Genomic DNA, 13823 nt, shown 5'->3' on the forward strand with positions numbered 1-13823 from the left:
CAGGCTAGAACAAGGAATGGAGCTAGGTAGGCTGGACAAGACAAGACAAGCTGGATGAGAAGCATGAGTCAATTAGCAGATGTAAATGTATACAAATACGTTTGGTAATGTATACATAATAAATAGCAACTACTATATATATACTTCTGAACCTCACCCTGGAATGCATCTAAACCTCCCTTTTTCCCCTGATAAAATGTATATGCAAAAATGAATATAAATGCATATTCTTGAGCAGGGATGGGCAATTCCAGTCCTCGAGGGCCGCAAACCGGTCGGGTTTTCAGGATATCCCTAATGAATATGCACGAGAGAGATTTGCATGCACTCTGCCTCAGTCATATGTAAATCTTTTTCATGCATATTCATTAGGGATATCCTGAAAACCCGACCGGTTTGCGGCCCTCGAGGACCGGAATTGCCCACCCCTGTTCTTGAAAGTTATAAAATAGCATGTACGTGCTTATATGCTACTTGTATGTATATATGTTAATTTTGCACAGAATACCTTGGAAGGGGAGAGAGGAGGAACTATACATTAGGAAATAATATGGCCTGAAGTTGATCATTGAGTACAGTACTATCATAGAAGCAACCTACTTTCCAAAGTGTCTTTAATTAACAAAAATGTCAGATCCCTATTCATTATAGCAATGATGTTCTTCTTTAACAAAGAATTGAAGATATATTAAAATGGGCATCTGGAACACCTTGGCTTTCCTCCCGTACTTCCCACCCTATACAAAAACACACAAGACCATAGTTTGTCTATAAGGACATGACACAACCTGAGCCTAATACACAAAGTTAATGATAAATTCACAAAACTATAAAACCCCATTGCCCCCCCCCCCCCCCCCCAGCCTCATACAACTCTGGCTTCTGAAGCTGCACTGACAGACTACAGCCACACACCAAGACTCCCTCCCCCCCCCCCCCCACACCTTACTACATCCTGCAAAATGGTTAATGACCACACCATATCATTGCTGCCTTGGGATATCAACCCCCTCAGCCTAAGTGCATGAATAAATGCCAGTTGCTCAACATATGAACCAACAAGTTAATGTATTGAAGTCTACCAGGGCTTGGGTCACCTTCAACTGTGATACTACAACAAGAATATAATAGCAAAACCAAGAAAAGGGGAGAGAAAGAGTGGGAGTGGAAACCAAGAGATTAGAAACCAAGGAAGCCAGGATGTTGGCAGGGTTGTCAGCTTTGGCAAGGACAGCAATACAAAAAGGCAGTCTTGCACCTTAACTGAAGAGGGACTCTTTTTGGGACAGAATGGCAGGATAGGAAAGCAGTTCAATACAAAAAAAAATTGAAATTTGCAGGACATGTACCACCATCACCTGTTTTCTCTTGTTTCGGAGCAGAAGAAAAAGGTAGGGGAGTCATCCAAGATTGGCAATAGTAAGGTAGAATTGTAACACCTGAAACTAGCAATATGCTCATCTTTGGTTCTCGCTTCTTAAGTGGTAAAGGTAGTATTTCCACCAACTGATTCAGAGGAAGAATTTTCTCTGAGATTCTCTGAATCAGAAGATATTAAAGAGCTATTGGCAAAGAGAATTTGGGAAGTTTTATCAGTAGCATCTTAGCCTCCAGTGAAATGATGGGGAAGAGTGATGATACTGATGATGTTGAGATCAACCCCCAGGTACAGCAGGAAGAGTAGGCAGCACAGGTAGAGAGTAAGAGTGATGCCGCTAACATTTTTCCTCAGCGATCACACTCTATCTCAACTCCAGTGCCAGCATCAACCTCCAAGTATGGAGAGAAGGAATCATGGAAGAAATCCCTGGAGGTACTTTAAAGTGAGCCAGGATCTTCATTTTGCTCAGTGTAAGAAGGATATCAGTCAAAGGAAGCAAGTGGGGCATCTGTTAAATGCTGGTATTCAGCACCCACAGTACTGGCATCCAGGGATGATGCCAGTACTAGCCTGAGTACCCCTTCTGCCATTCTAAGTAAAAGCCAGAGGAAAGGGATTGAAAAAGGGAAAACATTTCACGAAGCTGAATCCCACAGCCTCTTCCAGCAGTCAGGTGAGAGACCAACAGTTCCTAGTCATGCATCTGAAGTGGCAACCCACCATGGAGAAAATGGTGTGGTATTTCATAGCGCTGTTCCGGGGTACAAGGCAGGTAGTATCTAAAATAGTAATGAGGTATAATCAGAGAAATGATTTCCCTTAATGACCAGCCCCTGTAGGGAGTGGAGATCCTATAAGCGTCTGCTGCATGTGTTAGTCCCCAATAACAAAGTACGCTCCAGGACTACATTAAGCAGGAAGTTCATCTCCACCCTGTACAACCAGTGATATAGTCACGTGCAGGCGGCTAGTGCAGAGTGGAGTAGCATGTATTTCACCAGTGATATCTGGACCAGCACAAACATTATGCACTTTTTCCTCTCTCTGATGGCACATTGTTGGTACCTGGCTAAGGCAGCAGCTGCCAGCAACTCTAGTGAGGACTGACCATCAGGGTTCCGGTGAGCTTTTCTACATGTCCGGTTGTTCTATTGGCATATGGCACTGTGTGCAGTCAGAATGGTCAGAGAATAGATGCCAGCTAAGCTTTGGCTGGCTATTCATGAACTTTTTAAATTCAGAACAGAAAAACGACTCTACACCACTTTACAGTTTATAAACAAAAGTAGCAATGCCTCGACTTACAGTCTCTTGGTCTGGGCATCCTATGGTTCCTACTGAATCCCTGGGGCAGCCTATTCCCTCCTAGGCCTGGCCAGATATACCCCTTCCCAGGATCTTTATCCCAGACCAGGATTCCCTGTTGTCTGTGCTTCAGGTGGACTGGACCATATCTTTAGATCCTGTCCTTTAAGATATTCTGGGTTTTTCTTGTGTATATTCTTTTACATATCCTCCTCCTCTACTCAAACTTATTAGGTTCAACACTTGCCCTTCCTAAAGGTATACTCTTAAGGCAACCCCTGTTTCACTGTACACTCCCCATCCTATGCTGGGGCTGCTTAACCCATATAAGGTTCCCCCTCCCAAAATTATTTGGTAAACACTCCAGTGTTCATGGGGTGCCCACTTTTCCAATCTGGTTTGACTGTCCATAAGTTGACCCCACAGAGTTTTAAACTGGAAATAATTGCACCCTAAAACCACTGGATAAGGGAGCTCAGGGAGTACCCCCACTTCCATAGCCATTTGTCCTGCTGTCTATTGCCATGTACATAGATCAGTATCACCTTCTTCTTTTCATTGATATCCTTTCTTTTGATCAAGTCCTTATGAACAAGTGTCTTACTATACTTTGAGTCTACCAGGGCTTGGGCAAGAACTTCATATAGCTCCATAGGATCGCAAATTCCTTAAGTTCCCAATGTGGGATATCCAAATTACAACTCTGAAGTTTTGCAAAAGTGTTTGTTCAATCCTGTTCCCACTTTCAATTATCATTCTGGAGCCCTACCTCCACCCCTTGTTCCTCCTTGTGCTGTTCCACTTGATTGCGCTCCTACTCCATGACCTTGAGCCATAAGCAATCTTTTTCTGTATGGTCTTCTGTCTTACAGTAGTAGCATGGCCATAGGACTGGTTCCCTTTTTGCTTTACCAGCTCCTCCCAAGGGCTCTTCATTATCTGATTTTCCATATATTCTATATATATATCTATATTCTAGATGTCTATTCCCCACACACAAGGCACAGAAGGAGAAAGTATCTGTACCCTTATTACTGGGTTGTATGTGTTCCTCAGAGACTTCTTTTTTTTTAGACTTGAGAATTGGCCTTGCTTTGAAGACTTTCCTTTGTCCATATGGACATTAGTCTCTAATAGAAACATAGAAACATAGAAATGATGGCAGAAGAAGACCAAACGGCCCATCCAGTCTGCCCAGCAATTTTCGCACTTTTTTTTTCTCTCATACTTATCTGTTTCTCTTGGCTCTTAGTAACTTTTGGTTCTATTTCCCTTCCACCTCCACCATTAATGTAGAGAGCATTGTTGGAACTGCATCTAAGTGAAATATATAGCTTAGTTAGGGTAGTAACCACTGCAATAAGCAAGCCACACTCATGCTTATTTGTTTACCCAGACTATGTAATTCAGTCCTTGTTGGTTGTTGTCTGTATATAGATCCTCTTTTCTTCATTCCCCCTGCCGTTGAAGCAGAGAGTTATGCTGGATATGCATTGAAAGTGAAGTAGCAGACTTTTTCCCCTGCTGTTGAAGCAGAGACCTATGCTGGATATGCGTGAAGAATCGGTCTTTCTCCCCTGCCGTTGAAGCAGAGAGCTATGCTGGATATGCATTGAAAGTGAAGTATCAGGCTTATTTGGTTTGGGGTAGTAACCGCCGTAACAAGCAAGCTACTCCCTGCTTTTTTGTGATTGCAAATCCTTTTTTCCACATTTCCTCTTGCCGTTGAAGCTTAGAACAATGTTGGAGTCTTAGAGCAATGTTGGAGAAGCATTAACCGTGTGTATGTTTATTGAAAAAAGGTATTATCTCCAGGTAGTAGCCATCATTCCCGTGAGCCACCCACTCTTCATTCACGTCCAATAGACTCTATGGATCCACAGTGTTTATCCCATGCCCCTTTGAAGTCCTTCACAGTTCTGGTCTTCACCACTTCCTCCGGAAGGGCATTCCAGGCATCCACCACCCTCTCCGTGAAGAAATACTTCCTGACATTGGTTCTGAGTCTTCCTCCCTGGAACTTCAAATCGTGACCTCTGGTTCTGTTGATTTTTTTCCAACGGAAAAGGTTTGTCATCTTTGGATCATTAAAACCTTTCAAGTATCTGAAAGTCTGTATCATATCACCTCTGCTCCTCCTTTCCTCCAGGGTGTACATATTTAGATTCTTCAATTTCTCCTCATAAGTCATTCAATGAAGACCCTCCACCTTTTTGGTCGCCCTTCTCTAGACCACCTCCATCTTGTCTCTGTCTCTTTGGAGATACGGTCTCCAGAACTGAACACAGTACTCCAGGTGAGGCCTCACCAAGGACCTGTACAAGGGGATAATCACTAGGGATGTGAATCGTTTTCCATATCGTCTTAACGATAGAAATCATGTGGCAGGGCAAGAAAATCGTCTTAGGCACGATTTTTTAGTTAAAAAATCGTTAAAAATCGTTTTTTCCGATTAGTGCGCACTAACTCGAGTTAGTGCGCACTAACGGGAGTTAGTGCGCACTAACTGAAAATGATACAATTTGACACTTTTCAGGTCAGTTAAGGTCAGTTTAGGAATGAATATGTATTCCTATTGGCTGCCCTCTTATTTATTCATGTTACCAAGTTTCCTACTGACAGTATATGGGGGATGGGAAATGGAAACAGTTGGTAGCTTGACAAAACAAGTAATGTCATCAGTCAATGTGACTAGAACTTGTGCCCTAACCCTGATACCAGGGGTATTGTGATCTTCCTGCACACAGTGCCCTATCCCTATTAATACCAGGAGTGTTGTGATCTTCCTGCACACAGTGCCCTATCCCTAATACCAGGGGTGTTGTGATCTTCCTGCACACAGTGCCCTATTCCTGATACTGGGGGTGTTGTGATCTTCCTGCACACAGTGCCCTATTCCTGATACCGGGGGTGTTGTGATCTTCTTGCACACATCCCGATATCAGGGATAGGGCACTGCGTGCAGGAAGATCACAACACTCCTGGTATTAATAGGGATAGGGCACTGCATGCAGGAAGATCACAACACCCCTGGTATCAGGGATAGGGCACTGTGTGCAGGAAGATCACAATACCCCGGAGGAGTGAGGGTCAGGCAGCTCCCCCCTGTCTGTGAAGCCAGCCTCTCACTAGTAATGCAGGGAGGGAGCTGTCTCAGACTTCACCATCCTCCCCCCCCCCTTACCCACACACCATTCACTAGCTGGGACATGGGGGAAGTCAGGAGTGAGGGTCAGGCAGCTCCCCCCTGTCTGTGAAGCCAGCCTCTCACTAGTAATGCAGGGAGGGAGCTGTCTCAGACTTCACCATCCTCCCCCCCCCCTCACCCACACACCATTCACTAGCTGGGACATGGGGGAAGTCAGGAGTGAGGGTCAGGCAGCTCCCCCCTGTCTGCGAAGCCAGCCTCTCACTAGTAATGCAGGGAGGGAGCTGTCTCAGACTTCACCATCCTCCCCCCCCCCCCCTCACCCACACACCATTCACTAGCTGGGACATGGGGGAAGTCAGGAGTGAGGGTCAGGCAGCTCCCCCCTGTCTGTGAAGCCAGCCTCTCACTAGTAATGCAGGGAGGGAGCTGTCTCAGACTTCACCATCCACCCCCCCCCCCTCACCCACACACCATTCACTAGCTGGGACATGGGGGAAGTCAGGAGTGAGGGACAGGCAGCTCCCCCCTGTCTGTGAAGCCAGCCTCTCACTAGTAATGCAGGGAGGGAGCTGTCTCAGACTTCACCATCCTCCCCCCCCCCCCCCCCTCACCCACACACCATTCACTAGCTGGGACATGGGGGAAGTCAGGAGTGAGGGTCAGGCAGCTCCCCCCTGTCTGTGAAGCCAGCCTCTCACTAGTAATGCAGGGAGGGAGCTGTCTCAGACTTCACCATCCTCCCCCCCCCCCCTCACCCACACACCATTCACTAGCTGGGACATGGGGGAAGTCAGGAGTGAGGGTCAGGCAGCTCCCCCCTGTCTGCGAAGCTAGCCTCTCACTAGTAATGCAGGGAGGGAGCTGTCTCAGACTTCACCATCCTCCCCCCCCCCCCCCTCACCCACACACCATTCACTAGCTGGGACATGGGGGAAGTCAGGAGTGAGGGTCAGGCAGCTCCCCCCTGTCTGTGAAGCCAGCCTCTCACTAGTAATGCAGGGAGGGAGCTGTCTCAGACTTCACCATCCTCCCCCCCCCCCCTCACCCACACACCATTCACTAGCTGGGACATGGGGGAAGTCAGGAGTGAGGGTCAGGCAGCTCCCCCCTGTCTGTGAAGCCAGCCTCTCACTAGTAATGCAGGGAGGGAGCTGTCTCAGACTGGTATCAGGGTTAGGGCACTGTGTGCAGGAAGATCACAACACTCCTGGTATTAATAGGGATAGGGCACTGTAAGAGATGACTGTAGTAGATTGAATAAAGATCTGATGTTTCTGCTCTCCTCACACCAAACAAAAACAACACACAAGCAGAGAAGCCCTTCTTACAAAGCTGAGCTAGTGAGTTAAGTAGGAGGAAAAGTAAACATACTGGTGCCAGTGTGGCTACTTAAAAAATACACTTACCAACAATCAATTACATATATTTGAACTGTGTACAGTTCCAGCCAGGACCACCTTTCTAAAATGCACAGTGATTGGCAAATTCAACATGCACTAGCATTTCAGGTGCCTGCTAACAAAAATAATAAACAAACAAGTTCTAGTCACGTGAGTGCTGATCATTACATTACTTTTTTTGTCAAGCTTCCAACTGTTTCCATTTCACATCCCCCCAACCATATTGGTAACATCAATAGATAAGAGCACAGCCAGCCAATAGGAATACATACATACATATTCATTCCTAAGTGACCTTTACTGACCTGGGAAGTGTGAACACTTTGTTTCATTTTCTGTTGGTGTTCGTTAGTTTCCAGTTCCATTTCCCATCCCCCCAACCATCACCTCAGTGGTAACCTTGGTAATATCAATAGATAAGAGGGCAGCCAGCCAATAGGAACACATATTCATTCCTAACTGACCTTCAGTGACCTGGAAAGTGTTTATTTGTATCATTTTCAGTTAGTGCGCACTAAATCGAGTTAGTGCGCACTAACGGGGAGTTAGTGCGCACTAACTCGAGTTAGTGCGCACTAACACGATTTAACGATTTTTAACGATAAATCGTTAGAATTTCTATTGTATCGTGTTCTATAACGATTTAAGACGATATAAACATTATCGGACGATAATTTTAATCGTTGAAAAACGATTCACATCCCTAATAATCACTTCCCTTTTCTTACTCGATATTCCTCTCTCTATGCAGCCCAGCATTCTTCTAGCTTTAGCTATCACCTTGTCACATTGTTTCGCCGACTTCAGATTGTTAGACATTATCACCCCAAGGTCTCTCTCCTGCTCCGTGTACATCAGCCTTTCTCCCCCCATCGAATACAGTTCATTCAGATTTCCACACCCCATATGCATGACTCTGCACTTCTTGGCATTGAATCTCAGCTGCCATATCTTTGACCACTCTTCCAGCTTCCTTAAATCCCGTCTCATTCTCTCCACTCCTTCCGGCGTGTCCACTCTGTTGCAGATCTTAGTGTCATCCTCAAAAAGACAAACCTTACTTTCTATCCCATCCGCAATGTCGCTCACAAGGATATTGAACAGGACCGGTCCCAACACCGATCCTTGCGGTACACCGCTTAAAACCGCTCTCTCTTCAGAGAGAGTTCCATTTACTATCACACATTGTCTTCTGTCTGTCAACCAGTTTGCAATCCAGGCCACCACCTCGGCACTCACTCCTAAACTTCTCATTTTATTCACCAGTCTCCTGTGCGGGACCGTATCAAAAGCTTTGCAAGTAGATGACATCGAGTGCTCTTCCTTGATCCAATTCCTTGGTTACCCAGTCAAAAAAGTCAATCAGATTTGTCTGACAGGATTTCCCCTGGTGAATCCATGCTGCCTCTTGTCCAGCAATTCTCCTGACTGTAGATAGTTCACTATTCTCTCTTTCAACAGTGACTCCATTACTTTTCCCACCATCAAAGTGAGGCTAACTGGTCTGTAGTTACCAGCCTCTTCTCTGTTCCCACTCTTGTGAAGCGGGACCACCACCGCTCTTCTCCAATCACTCAGCACCACTCCCGTTTCTAGGGATCTATTGAACAGGTCACACAGCGGACCTGCCAGCACATCTCTGAGCTCCCTCAGTATCCTGGGATGAACATCATCAGGCCCCATGGCTTTGTCCACTTTCAGTTTCCCCAGCTCTTCCCATACATTCTCTACTGTAAATTGAGTTACATCTACTCCACTCCACTCCAGTTTCTTGTTAACTAGCGACGGTCCTTCTCCAGGGTCCTCTTTAGTGAACCCCGAGGAGAAATATTAAACGAAGTATTCGTTTAATATTTCTGCCATTTCTTCGTCTCTCTCCACACATTGATCCTTTCCACCTTTCAATTTCACTATACCCCTTTGAACTTTTCTCTTTTCACTGATATATCTGAAAAATGTTTTGTCACCTCTTTTTACCTCCTTGGCAATCCTCTCTTCCACTTGACTTTTTTCTGTCTTGATTAATTTCTTCGTCTCCCTCAGTTCTACCAGATATTCTTCTTTGTGCTCCTCCCTTTGGGATCTTTTATATTTCTTGAACGATCCCAAAGGGAGGAGCTGTGTCACCAAATTAACATCCATTGCTTCGCTTTGATCTTGTCAACAGTCCCTGGCCAAGTGACCTCTCCTTCTACAGTTGAAGCAAGTGGGAGAAGCTGTGTCCTGTGAGCTGGATCCAGATCCCGAGATATCCATTCCTGAGGTCCAATAATAGGTGTTATGACCGTCGGTCGCAGACGGCTGCAACCGCTATTACTCACTTTGTGTGCTGCCACCCTCTCTCCCTGGGGGAGCTCGCGGTTGTGGCTAGCCGCTTCCAACGCACATTGCTCCATTCCGAGACTCCCCAGGGTGGCAAAGATGCCGCCGACCACCATATCTCCTCCAGGTCTTCCCAAGGATGTGCATGCTCACTACATGGCCCTCCTTTAGGATGCCAGGGCAGGAACCTCAGGGGCGTCTCTTCCTGATGATATCACTAGCCCTGGACTCTTAAGCACTATAAGGGCCTGGCTCTAAATGACTTGGCAACAAGTTCCTTCCTTGCTGATTCCTGCTGATCTCTCCTCGGATGCTGGTTCCTGCATCCTGCTCCTCCTGGCATGAGACACTTTCAGGTACCCACTCCTCGGGGGCCCTGTTCCTGTCTGGCTATCCGCTCCTCAGAGGGCCCTGTGCCTCGGACGCTGCCTGCCAGCTCCCCCACTCCTCGGGGTTGCTTCTGGAATTCCTCTATTCGTGGAGACTCAACATTGGTGTACCCCGCTCTGCGGGCCATTGCCGTTCTACTCTGCCTCGTGGAGACTCAGCGTGGTGTACCCCACCCTGAAGACCATTGCCTTACTGCTCTGCTTTGTGGAGACTCAATGTAGGTGTACCCCACCCTGCGGGCCATTGCCTTACTACTCTGCTTCGTGGACACTCAGCATTGGTGTACCCCGCTCTGCGGGCCATTGCCTTATGCCTGTGACTGTATAGCGCTCCCCGCTCCTTGAGGGCAGCGCGTTGCGTACCTTAGTGACTGTGCCGCGCTTCCCCTCTCCTCAGGGTAGCGCCTTGAGTATTCCAGTGACTACACCTCGCTCCCCACTCCTCGGGGTAGCTTACTACCTTTATCTCAGAGACTGTACCTGCACTCTCCCGCTCCTCGGGATAGGATCCACTTGCACTGCCAGAGACCCCTGGGCTTCCCCGCTTCTTGGGTAAGGCTATGTCATTCCTTCTGTGCTGACTCTCTGTGGCTCCGCCCCCTGGGGTCATCCTCTCAGCACTCCTCCATACCCTGCCTAGCATTCCCTGCTCCTCGAGGCCTGCTCTGCACTTCACCACTAGGAGGACCTATGCTGGCAATCGTATCCACACCCCAGTCTCCTGCTCTTTCTGTACTCTCTGGGCTGTGTCACCTATTGCTACAGACCTCGCCTCCCGACACCAGCAGGGCACCTCCCCATGGGCGGTACCATCTCTCACCTCGGGCCAAGGGCCCACTAACTCACGAATCCTAACACTGGGTTCCTCCACTCTCATTACTGCACCATAGGGCCTGTGTGAGCTGCCTTTCCAACCTCTGGTCTAGGTCAGGAATTAATTGGGCCTGGTGGAAGGCCTCTGCAACTTTTAATGCTTTTTCCACTATGAGTCCAGGGAGTCAACAGACTGAATTCTTCATGGGCTGGTCAAGCCCATCTAGGAACTGTTCCAGGCTTTGTCTCAGGCTGCAGCTATTTCCATCCAGCATCTTTCAGTCAGTGGAATAGGTTATGGGCACTTTCCCTGGGCTGTATCATGTCCCTCCAGCACTGCTGTCAAAAGATTTCTGAAGTATATCCTGCCCTTTCTAGGATGGCGGTCTTGACTTCTGCATAGGTGGATCTTCCCTCCAGATTGAGCACTTGAAAGGCCACTTGGCTTTTGCCTATAAGCAGTTTTGCCAGGTATGTATTTGTTAACTTCAGGCCAACCTGTCATCCGAGCAGTCTTTTTGAAGTTTCTCAGGAAGATCTCCAGGTCTTCTTTTACCTTCATCTTAAACAATATAGAAGGAGGTGGATACACCTGGGCTGGGGCATATGCAGCTGGATGAACTGTTCATATAAAGTTTGAATGGCTCTCTAGAGGTGCTGCTGGCCCTCCCCCGGGCTTTTCTGGAGATACTACTGGCACCAGGACTTGTATCATCCGGTCCATGTTGGCTTATAGGTCCTAAATGCCTCATGAAACTGTGAAAGGCTCTGCGCTGCTTCCAAGCTCCTGTGCCAAAAGCCTTTCCCTTTTTTCTTTCTTTTCTTTTTTTTGAAATTCAAATCCTGCCTGTTCAGCACTGACTTACTATTAATTCCCTCTATGCAGCCAGAGCTATTCTTCTTAGGCTGCTTAAAACTTTCTCCTGGGCAGTCGCTGTCTCTGGACCCCAGGAAACAAAACAAAACATTTATTTTCCTGTGGCGTGGGTGTTTGGCTGAGCATGCTTAGCTCAGAAATCCCTGAACTGACACCATATATGGCACTGTGTGTAGTCAGAATGGCCAAAGAATAGGCCAGAGGCTAGGTTCTGTCTGGCTCTTCATGAATTTTTATTCATTCAGAACAGAAAAACTACTCTGCAGCTCTTCAGTTTATAAACAACAGTAGCAATGCCACAACTTACAATCTTTCAGTCTGGGCTTCCTAAGGCTCTTCCTGAATTCCTAGGGCCTCCTGTTCCCTCCTGAGCCTGGTTATATATACCTCTTTCCCAGGATCCCTTAGAAAAACTGGAGAAAATCGCTTGGAAGCCTTGGAAAACTTGACCCAATTATTGAGGGTTCTGATATTGAAATTATTGATAGAGGTACTTTATTAGTCTCCTTCATTTCTGAAGAGGATGTTAGTAAGGTAATGCGTAATTATTTCCTAAATATGGGTCTAGAATTCCATGGCCAGGCAGTAGAGATCTTCCCAGATCTATCAAGACTGACTCAGGTTAGGAGAAGATAATTTCTGAATCTTAGACCCCAAGTTTTGGCTTTAGGATATACATTTGTTTTAAAATATCCATGTCGTTGTTTAGTAGGGCGTCAAGATGAAAAATTTGTGTTCTCTGCTGCTGAACAACTTAAGTCCTTTTTGTATGCCAGAAGTATGACTAATTCCATTGCAATAGGCCAATAAGTCAGTCAGTTAAGAATACTAACAAAAACACTAGGCCAGTTGCTCCTGAAGGATTAGTATTATTTTGAACTCCTTTGTATTCCAGGCTAGGAGTCCCACAATTTAGTTTCTCTTCGAATACAAGTGCATGTACAATTATACTGATTTATTGTATTGTTATTATTCCTTTGTTATTTTTGTTTGTATGATACATGCCTTATTTACCTGGCGAAGTATGTGAATAATACTTTGTAAAAATGCAATAAAATATGAATTAAAAAGAAATGAAGTAAATTTCCAACCTTGCTTGTGTTTGTATATTTTATTTTTTTAATTGGGTGAGGAAAAGAGATCTCAAGCAATAGTAGAGGAAGAAGATCTTAAGGATGAGGAGAGAATGTGAGAGGACCAGGAATGGGGTGAGGAGAAAGTGAGAGTACTGGGGATGCGGTGGAGTGTGAAAAAGAAAGAGGACTAAGGATAGCAGGAAGAGAGTGAGAGAGGTTTGGAGATAGGGAGGATCAGGAATCTGGGATGGGAGAAGAGAATGAAAAAGAAGGGAGAATCAGGGATTGAGGGAGAGGAGGGGAGACTAAATGAGATTGAGGTATGGGTTCCAGGATCTGAGAGAAGGGAGAGGTGGGAAGCAAGGGAGGTTCCAGGATCTGGGGGAACAAATCTGAGGTCAAAGATCTGAACTGCATAGGTGGGGGACAAGGTAGGTGTCCCTACTGTGATTTGGTTCTGCTTCCTCTTTTATCCCCTCTCTAACCTTCCACTCAATCTGGCATGCAGTAGATACACAGTTGACACCAATCTCTTCTCTCACTCACACACACACATAAATACCGCTCCCATGCCCTGTTCCCTTCTCTCACACATAGATATCTCACAGCCTCTCTCCTCACCTCCAAATGATCCCCATTCAACCCTCTCCTTGTCTCCCCAAAATGATTTCCCCTTTGCAATATCTGCTCCAGGCTCATCCCTCCATTTCACTCTGCCTTGGAGGGGAAAGGATGGATCAGGAAGCAGATGGCTGATCTCTCTGATTGAGATTCAGTACAACTGGAAGGTAGCAAATCTTCAGCCATCCTGCTGCCCCCAGATTTTTGCCATTCTAGGCACAAGCCTAGTGTACCTACTGAGAAATCCAGGCCTGGGTCTTGCTGCCAGATTCCTACCTGTCATTCCCCGATATACCTCCTTAGAAGTCTTTCTGCTACTGCTCTGCCTATGTGCCATGCCACAAATGTACCACTTTAGGGGTTTTGCTACTTCTGCTCTGCCTGCCTGTTTTGCCCCTGATATCCCACCTTGGGGGTCATGCATTTAACATGCCTACCTCATGCCTATTATGAACCAGCATAGGAGTTTTGGTTCCTCCATGTTGTTT

General features: G+C 46.4%; 1 protein-coding gene across 3 annotated transcripts in view; it reads left to right on the top strand.

Annotated features, from left to right (window-relative positions):
- Positions 1-13823, top strand: part of XIRP2 (xin actin binding repeat containing 2) — a 356476-nt gene that overhangs the window by 319156 nt on the left and 23497 nt on the right. The window lies entirely within an intron of this gene.

The sequence above is a fragment of the Rhinatrema bivittatum genome, chromosome 6, assembly GCF_901001135.1.
Source record: "Rhinatrema bivittatum chromosome 6, aRhiBiv1.1, whole genome shotgun sequence".
Lineage (NCBI taxonomy): Eukaryota > Metazoa > Chordata > Amphibia > Gymnophiona > Rhinatrematidae > Rhinatrema > Rhinatrema bivittatum.